Source organism: Quercus lobata, chromosome 11 (assembly GCF_001633185.2).
Source record: "Quercus lobata isolate SW786 chromosome 11, ValleyOak3.0 Primary Assembly, whole genome shotgun sequence".
In the NCBI taxonomy this organism is placed as follows: domain Eukaryota; kingdom Viridiplantae; phylum Streptophyta; class Magnoliopsida; order Fagales; family Fagaceae; genus Quercus; species Quercus lobata.
In genome coordinates, this window is record NC_044914.1 from 57,637,680 (window position 1) to 57,647,681 (window position 10,002).

At 33.7% G+C, this 10,002-nt stretch overlaps 1 long non-coding RNA gene across 1 annotated transcript; it reads left to right on the plus strand.

The window, feature by feature from the left end:
• Positions 1–5,976: 5,976 nt before the first annotated feature.
• LOC115967410 lies at positions 5,977–9,379 on the plus strand. The gene is made up of 3 exons (XR_004086446.1): positions 5,977–6,227; positions 7,868–7,905; positions 9,047–9,379. It is a non-coding gene; the product is annotated as an uncharacterized LOC115967410 (long non-coding RNA).
• Positions 9,380–10,002: the final 623 nt, after the last annotated feature.

The following is a 10,002-nucleotide window of genomic DNA, read 5'->3' on the forward strand; positions in this document are numbered from 1 at the left end:
CTCTTCGTTGAGGACTTGGGCTTTGCATTCTTCTTCTTTTTCTTCTTTCAGTTCTTTCTCTTTGCCTTCAGCCTCCTTCAGTCCTTCTCGCCACTGCACTGCCTTTGCCCTCTTCTTCTTTCTTTTTTTAATCTTTTCAGATTTTACTTTTTTGCTTTTCATCCCTTTGTTTAAAAGTAAAAGTTTTGTCTCTTTGTTGAAAGGTAAAAGTTCTGCACTTTCCAGAATTGCAATAGTGTAATGTATGTACAATATGTTCAATTTTTCTTGGGTAAATGTACTATGTGTTGAATTTAGACCATAAAAGTGACTAATTTTGTTCCTTTCTCATTATAATTGTTAGTAAGCTATTGTTGTGGGCCCCTCAATTTTGTGAAGCTTTTGTGCTTGTGCTTGTGTTGTGTCACTGTGTGCTCCAGGTATTTGTATTTTCTTTGTTTATTTTTTTTTATTGCTTTCTTTTTTAAATTTCTTATAATATATTATTTATTATTATAATAATCAATATATTATAGACAATATATATTCATGTATTTAGTTATGAAAATTGTTAAAACAAGATTGCGCAACAAAATAGAGGATGAGTTTCTCTCAAATAACTTAGTTGTCTACATTGAAAAGGAAATTGCTGAGAACTTCACTACTGACTGACTCAATACTTGATGACTCTAGATCTCTTAAAGAGCGTAGCTTACAATTTTGAACAAAGATGTTTAGCTTTTATGTTATTGTATGTTTTGCGACTTTTCCCATTTTATAGTTGATTAAAGATATTAAATCATTTTTTTTTTTTTAATTTTGTCTCATGATTGTTTAATTTTAATTAAATATACTTTGGTTTATACATATTCAGTTATGAAGTATTGTATATTACTATTTTACATTTCATACACACACAAAAAAAAAAATTTATACATGCCCCCCCCAAAATATAAATTCCTAGCTTCGCCACTATCATCATCTTCCCTATATTGGTACTTACCACCCCCAAAGGGGTTGGTGGATGCTCTAGACCTATTTGAGGTATCAATGGTATCCCAAGATTGGACATTCTCAGCTAAGAGATCAAAATAATCAAAAGCCTCATCAGGATCTTTATTCAATAACTCTCCATTGCACATCATCTCTACAAATTGGCGCATCTTTGGAGCTAAACTTTCATAGAAAAAACTAATTATACGCCAAGTTTCATAGCCATGATGTGGACAAGCATTAAGCAAATCTCTAAATCTTTCCCAACAAAGATAAATTTCTGGTTCCGCCACTGATCTTTGAGAGCTCATAGGCATAAATGCAGGACTCAGGCATGCTTTGAAGGCCTTATGGTCTCGCATTTTCCTTCGGTTTTAGATTAATGGTTGCTCTACCATTATCAACATCTTGTTCTATGCCTCCAATGGCGTCGGAGCCCTTAGTTGTTGTTGTTATTTATTTATTTTGGTAATTAACATTTTTTATTTTTTTAAATTAGGAAATAATTTTTTTTTTAAATCGTCTAAAATGACGTTGTTTTAGTTAGTAAATAACAAAACTTAACAAAAGCCTAATAGAGGATTGAATTGATAAATTTTGAAAATTAAAGAACCGAAAAAACAAAACTGAAATTTAAAAGACTGAAATGAAAATAATATGAAACTTAAAGAGTCAATTTTATATTTTAGTCTAAAAAAAAAGTTGATGTATTTTTCCGTGAAGTACACCTCAAACCCATGACCCTCTGATTGACCCGATTGATATATATATATATATATGGAGAGAATCCTGTGGGATTTTCTTGTTAGGTGTGTATGGAATGAATTAGGGTACAATTATATATGGATGAAGAATTATTACATCGTGTAATTTCTATCTCATTATTTTTACTTTTTTAAAATTATTAATTATATTTTAATTTTAATTTTCAATTTCTTTTTATTTTAATTTTTTTAACTTTCTTATCAAATGGTTGATATTAAAAATTAACTTTTCAATTTCAACCGTTGAAAGGTATTGCATAGTACACCTCTCAATCCTGCAATTACTATTTCTTTTTTTGTTTTGCTTACTATAAATTATCACCTTTTTTTTTTTTTTTTAGACTTGGTAGGTGTGAAAGTGAAACGTTCAAACTTTGACCAAAATGGCCAAATGGCCATAAAATTCTAACTATATAGTTAGTAGACTCAGTTTCCAAACTTTATCATTTACTAGCATTTCGAGTCTATGAGACTCGATTTTGACCTATAAATCGACTCTCAAAGACTCGATTTTCATGGTCTAATCACGTCCGATGTGGAAAAATTCCACATGGCGACCACATGAAAATCGAGTCTTAGTCGATTTTCATGGTCTAATCACGTCCGATGTGGAAAAATTCCACATGGCGACCATATGAAAATCGAGTCTCTAAGACTCGATTTACAACTTTTATAAATACCAGACCATTCAGACACCAGAACATACCCAGAGAAGAACCCAAAAAAAAAAAAAAAAAAAAACTGAAAGAGAGAAGAACCTAGGCTGTGCGGCGGTGCGCGACCCAGGCCAGGCGGCAACCTGGGCCAGGCAGCGCGGTGCAAGGCGATCGACCCAGGCAGCACGCGATCTGGGTCGCGCAACCCAGGTCACGCGCTGTTTGGGTCGCACGAGGCAATACTCTACTTGGGTCACACGAGGCAACGCACTGGCCAAGATCTAAGTCTCTCCCTCTGATCTGGAATTTTGAAATTTTTTTTGGGTATTTCGGCTTCTCTGATCTGAGTCTCTCCGGATTTCTTAAATTTTTTTTATGGATTTTGGATATTTCGGCTTGTACGAGGGACTTAGAATTTTTTTAAATTTTTTGGTTTATAAATCGAGTCTCAGAGACTCGATTTTCACGTAGGACACATATGCCACATCAGACCAGGAAAATCGAGTCTTTAAGACTCGATTTATGGGCCAAAATCGAGTCTCATAAACTCGAGATGCTAGTAAATGATAAAGTTTAGAAACTAAATCTACTAACTATATAGTTAGAATTTTATGGTCATTTGACCATTTTGACCTCAAACTTTCCTTTCCAAAGTTAATAGCATTTTCAATTTAAAAAAAAAAAAAAAAAAAAAAAAAGTTAATAGCATTTAAGATGACTTTTTAACTCTTGATGTGACCACTTAATCTTGTCACAAAAAAAAAAAAAAAAAAAAAAAAAAGGCAAGAATTAAACTTTGAATCAAAACTTTATAAAGTATAAAGTTTATAGATTAGAGCATCTCCAGCAGTTTTTTCAAATTTTTGTATTGTTTGGAGAATGAACAGTGATATTTAGCTTTTATCTATCCACTTTTTCAAATACACTTTTCAACAGATTCTTTATCACATTCTCTATCTCATTTAAATATTATTTCTTCATTCATTGTTTATTCTTTTTTTAATCATCATTTATTCTTTTTTAAACAATTATATTTTTCAATGAGAAGTGTTATATTTATAATATTTTACGCACTAATTTCACAACAAAATTTATTTGGAAAGTTGTTTTTTTTTTTTTTTTTTTTCTCCTCTTGGTTTTTTTCTCCACCACCCACGTATCCCACTCCTTTCCTCTATCTACCTTCTTTTTCTTTTTCTTCTAGTTCATTCCGGATCATTTCTTCAGCTCTCTCTCTCTATCTCTCTTTCTCTAGCTTCTCTTTTTTTACTTTTTCTATTTCTGCTTCTATTTTCTTTCCTCTTCAGCTCACTTCTCACACACACACACAGCCAACATGGCCTTCGTCTATCTTTTTTTTTTAATTTTTTTTTATCTTGTTCTGATTCACTTTGTTGTTACAATGGAGCTTAGATAGGCTTTCATGCTCTTGATCTGTTGTTTTTGTTTTGATTTTAGATTTTTTGTTCTAATTAAATTTGTATTTTTCCCTGTTCTTGATCTATTATTGTGTTTGTGTTTTGATTGTGTTACTGTTTGAGAGAGAGACAGATGAACAAGGAAGAAATGAGGAAAGAGAAAGAATTTTTTTTATTCAACCAGGTATTTTTTTAAGAGAAAATAATGGTTAGGAGTTGCTACAGTGTTCTCTAAATTAAGAGAATTATTGTAACAAATCCAAAAAAGATTTAGAGAATTTGTGTGTTTAGAGAAGCTGCTGGAGCGTGAACAATAGCTGTTGGTGGTCCAAAAATAGCTTTACAGAGACTGTTGGAGATGCTCTTAGAATATGAAGCCTTGTACTTAGATTCCATGCATTTATGATTTATCTAATTAAATGAGAAGATCGTTTTCAAAGAAAAAAAAAAAAACCTGTCAATAAAATCAAACCTGAAGCTATAAAATGCATTTGAAATGGCGAGTAGTCTAATCACTGAAATTACTGATGGGACCAAGCAGTGCCTATGAAGCTTTTACAACTGCAACACGCTTTCTCTAAGATGAAAGAGTAATAACTTGTTGGAAATGAACGATGACCCAACCCTATCCCAACACAATCACAAATTGGCCAGTCATATTCAAAACACATGTAAGCCCATGCCAAAGCGTGGAGAAAACAAAATTGTGCATGTTTTTATTTTTTACTGTGAAGTGTTTCAGTTTCATGCGACACGCCTCCCATTTTAGAATATTTGTTAATAAATTACTTTTTTTTTTAAATTAATCCTATTTTTATGAAAAATTATTAAAAAATTTAACCATCTTTTTTTCATAACAAATTTTAAAAAATAATAAATAAACTATTATCCATTATTTAAGAAATGAATTACAACATTTGTATTTTATTAATATTATCTATACTATATAAAAGAATTCTCTTCTTTAAATTGATTTTTATTATCTATATTAAAGTTTTAACATTTTTATTTATTTAAAAAAATATTTTAAAATTATAATTGTAAGGACTCAATTTATAACGACCTCAAGTTGGTGTGTTGGGTTCGAACGTTAAAGGCCTAAACAATAAATTTGTAGAAAGTGGGCTGAAAGGTTAGGCCTTGGTCACCGGACGGTGGTTAGTCATGGTTTTCATAGTAATTTGCATGAGGGTGAACCTGGCGTATCTAACAAGACTTTTTTTCCCACACGACCTGAGTGGCTCCGGTCCCCAGACCTCGTCCGAGGAGCTTCTTGTTCTTATTATTCTCCTTTTTTAGGGCTCAATGGTCCAGGAGACAATATGTCCCCCCTCCTCATTTTTTGGCGCATGAACCTTTACATTATATAGCCCTTTCCAGTTGATCCTGACCTTCCATCTGTTGATCGGGCAGGTAGCTACTCGAGTGCCTGTTCCATCGGCTGCCTCTCTCTACTTTCTGTTAGTTGCAATAACCGAAATCACACTATTCAGGGGTCTTTTCCCATCAATGTGGCTAGGACGTTTGTTGGCGCATTCAATGCAGATGTGACATTTTTTCCTTGATCCATTCCCACACTGCACCCCCGTGCAAGTCCCATTCCACTCGCCTTTTCTTCTGGGAGCGCTTTGGAGGTTGCCTTTGATGACGTGTCGTTATTCCCTTTTAGTCCTCGGGATGCCGAGGACAAGGTCATCCTCGGCTGCCTCCCTAGGCCATTAAGACTTTTGCTAATTATCCTCGGCAACTACTCTCCTCGGTGCGGGCCTATACGAAAAATGGACCAGGACCACAAATTCTCTGCCCCACAATAATAAATGTAAATTATTAATATTTATTAAAAAAAAAAAAAAACAGAAATTTTTTTTTTTTGATACAAGATAGAATTCTACTCTAGCCTAATCTAAGTGTATATGTGTGTGAAGCTCCCTCCTGGAGACTTGAACCCTGGCCCTTACCCCCTATACTCTACAAGCACTTATACTTGTAGAGTGACCATCGTACCAAGGGAGTGCGTTGGTAAAACAGAAAAACTTTAGAAATACAATGTACGTGCTTGATTCTAATTATTATATAATTCATTGCACCCTTTTATACCTTCATTTTATTATATCTCATTATGCCACTCCCACCTACCCACTTGTCACCCTACTTGTCTTCATTTAACATGCCTAGTGTATCCTACCTGCTCATTTATTTTTGTTTTCCTTCGCTGTGTTTTATAACTATCCTAGTCTTCTCCTTTCTAACTCCCAAGCCAGTCCCATACTCTGTGCTCTATAGCCGAGATTCTCTCTCCTTCAATCTCGCCCATTCTCTTGCTTGCTCATCTCCGCCAATCTTGTGAACTTAGACTTGTGTAGATGTACTGAAAATACATGAGAAAAGACATAGAAAATGATACTATTGCCAGAATGGTATTTTTTCATGACATTGATATTCATCTTTTCCTTTAAGTCTTTTATTTAAATCTATATTCTTTTTTTTCCTCTATTTGTTTGTTCTAATCAGTGAGATCTTTTGCAGGAAATCTGGAATGGAAGGTTTGGGAAAGATATATTTACAAGTAAGTTGAAATATTATTATTTAATAAAAATAAAAATATATAATTGTTTATATCAAAAATTAATTATTTTTATTTTTTAATTATTGTATTGCGCCTTCTAATAATTAAATCAATAATTTTATTTGGTAATATAAAATGTGAACTATTTTATTGATTTATGATTTTTATGCCAATAACACATGTTCTATATACCTTCAGTTTCTTAGAAGCATATTTCCTATGCTTGTGCTGGTATTTTAGTAGTCAATTGTTCTTTTGTTTTTGAGGATTGGGTGCTTGTAGATAATTTGTGATACAACTTGGTCAAATCAGAGTCACCAAATCCAACAAAGCTAGATTTGAATAGTCCAAGCGTCTCTCAGTACACTTCCATGTCGGTATATTTTGAGTTTTTACACGGATAATAATTAGGTCTGTACCTGTATTTTGCTTTATATACATATCTAACTATAACCTAAGAGAGAGAGAGAGATAGCGGTATTTCTGGGGGAAGAAATTTGCTTTGCTTTGTTCTTGGAATAAGTGGTGGTTTCAATCAGAGAATATCTGGGTTCTGATTCCAAACCCTAAAAATGGACGGATGGTCCGATGAAGACTCCGACGACCCGACCCAGCCCCTGGAAGTGGAAGTGGATTCCACGCCGATCGTCATGGTGTCTCTGCCAGTGAGACCCGAGGAGAAGGAGAAGAAAGACGATAGTACCCCTCAGGACCTGTTCCAGACCCCAACCAAGGGTTCCCTACTCGCCAGCTCGGAAGAACAGCAGCCACCGGTGGCCGCCGATGATCCGGCGGTCGACGGACCACGCGCTCCTGAGCCCAATTGTACGGACGGCGATGAGGCTGTCAATTTGGGGAAGGACTCTGATCTAGAGGACCTGTTCCAGACCCCAGCCGAGGGTTCCTTACTCGCCAGCTCGGAAGAACAGCAGCCACTGGTGGCCGCCGATGATCCGGCGGTCGACGGACCACGCGCTCCCGAGCCCAATTGTACGGACGGTGATGAGCCCAAACCGTAAACTGTATTGTGGTTTCTGGTTAGCCCCATCTTGCAGCCTGTCTTCTGACTCCTTTTTAGCTGCTTTGTAAAAGCGCACAATTTTATTCACTAATTCTAGATTACTTTTGCTGTCGTCTATAAACTGATTTTCTATGGTTTTGATTTGTTTGGATATGTGGAGGAAGAGATTTGTAAAGCTTTTGGAATGTGGTGGTGAAAAAAGAGAGTGAAACATTCATGTTGGTTTTTTTTCCTACAAAATAATGTGTGGTTTGAATTTGGTTGCTCATCTCCGCCAGTCTTGTGAACTTAGACTTGTGAAGATGTACTGAAAATACATGAGAAGAAGACGTAAAAAATGACACTATTGCCAGAATGGTATTTTTTTTTATGACATTGATATTCATCTTTTCCTTTAAGTCTTTTATTTAAATCTATTTTCTTTTTTTTTTCTTCTATTTGTTTGTTCTAATCAGTGAGATCTTTTGCAGGAAATTTGGAATGGAAGGTTTAGGAAAGATATTTACAAGTAAGTTGACATATTATTATTTAATAAAAATAAAAATATATAGTTATTTATATCAAAAAATAATTATTTTTATTTTTTAATTATTGTATTGTGCCTTCTAGTAATTAAATCAATAATTTTATTTAGTAATATGAATTGTAAGCTATTTTATTGATTTATGATTTTTATGCCAATAACACATGTTCTATATAGCTTCAGTTTCTTAGAAGCATATTTCCTATGCTTGTGTTTGTATTTAAGTAGTCAATTGTTCTTTTGTATTTTTTAGGATTTTTATGTGTGAGGCTTGATTGTGCTATATGAAGGAAGATAAAACCTTTTTAACGCTCGGAAAGGGGCAAAAATGGCCCATTACCATCAATTTTGGAAATAATTTGCTCAGAAACACTGTTTCCGAACTATATAGCAATCTACCACTTTTTCGGGCCTATAGCGGCGTTTTCCTGAAAAAAATTTTTATAAGTCCCATAACAGGTTCAAGGGGCCCTATAGTGGCGTTTTTAAGCCCTATAGTGACGTTTTTGGGCCCTATAGCGGCGTTTTCCTGCAAAATTTTTTTGTAAGTCCCATAACAGTTTCAAGGGGCCCTATAGTGGCGTTTTTAAGCCCTATAGTGACGTTTTTGGGCCCTATAGCGGCGTTTTCCTGCAAAATTTTTTTTATAAGTCCTCATAACAGGTTCAAGGGGCCCTATAGTGACGTTTTTGGGCCCTATAGCGGCGTTTTCGGAAAAAGTGGTATTTCCCTAATTATTTCCGAAACAGTGCTCTGTTGCTAAATATTTCAAAAATTAATGCTAATGGGCCATTTTTGCCCTCGGAAAGGTATATAGAGTGGGCCCTTTTTTTATGTTTTTGTTCAACATGATACACTTGTACTTTCCAAAAGCTTGAATTTTTGTCAGATTTATATTTAGAGTTTCTTTAAATAAAATCTCGAACACGTTTCCTTTAGAATGGAAGGATTTCAAAAGGAGGTAATTTTTCAGTTCGCAGTCTCAACCTCCCTCGCTCTCTAACGTGGATGGAAAACAAGACTCTGCAACAAACTTTTTTAAAAAAAAATTTATATGTTATTAAGCCATACGATTTATTGGCTCCCATCAAAGGGTCATATCATTAAATCTTCTACAGTCGAACAGATTTGAATCCGAGAACACTGAAAAAGTATGCTGGGCATGGATGCCAGAGATGATTCACATGACCAGTAAAATCTAACTAAAAGACAGTCAGGGAGCTGTTCAAAGCGAGCAAGGACGTTTTGTATCCAGTTTTTGTTTTTGTGAGGGATTGAGATCCTACGGCAATAGTTTTAATCTTAACTATTTATTTAATTCAATGGATAGAAAATTGACATCTTAAAAATCATTATGAAATTTGGATTGACTGTATAGATGGGTATTTTGCTAGTGGATAGTATATTTTGTTTCTTGTAATTCATTTTAAAGATATAAACTGTGGCTCATTTGGTTTTTTGTGGAAAATATTTGCATTTTTGGTTGCTGGAATTGTTACCAATCACACTCAACAAGTTTAGCCCAAATTTTAAAGTTTATATGTTTAGGCCTTCCAAAAGAGTCTGGTGATGCAATTTTGGTTTTAAAGAATGATTGAAATTTTGGTGATGCTCTTTTTATTTTAATAAAAAATTGTTCAATATTTCTAATATCATAACATTCTTATCAAAAAATATTGAATTAAAAAAAAAGTTAAAGTGCATCAGGATATATATATATATATATATATATATTTATATGTATGTATGTATGTATATGCATAATTAAATTTTTTGTTGTAAATATCATAACGTTCTTTTAAAAAAGAAATTGAATTAAAAAAGAAGTTAAACGTGTGTCTTGCCTAGGAACTCTAGTGACTTGCCATTTACATTTTTTGAATAAAATTAAAATTAAAAAATATTTAAAAAAAAAAAAAATCTGTATGGGTTACAGTATTGCTACCTGCGTTTTGTGGGGAAAAAATATTAAAAAAATAAAAATAAAAAATAAAAAACGATACTGTATTGTCACTTTTGAGTCACTGATGAAATCACTGCTGTTACTGTAAGGAAGTAACACTTCTTAAATTATAAAAAAAT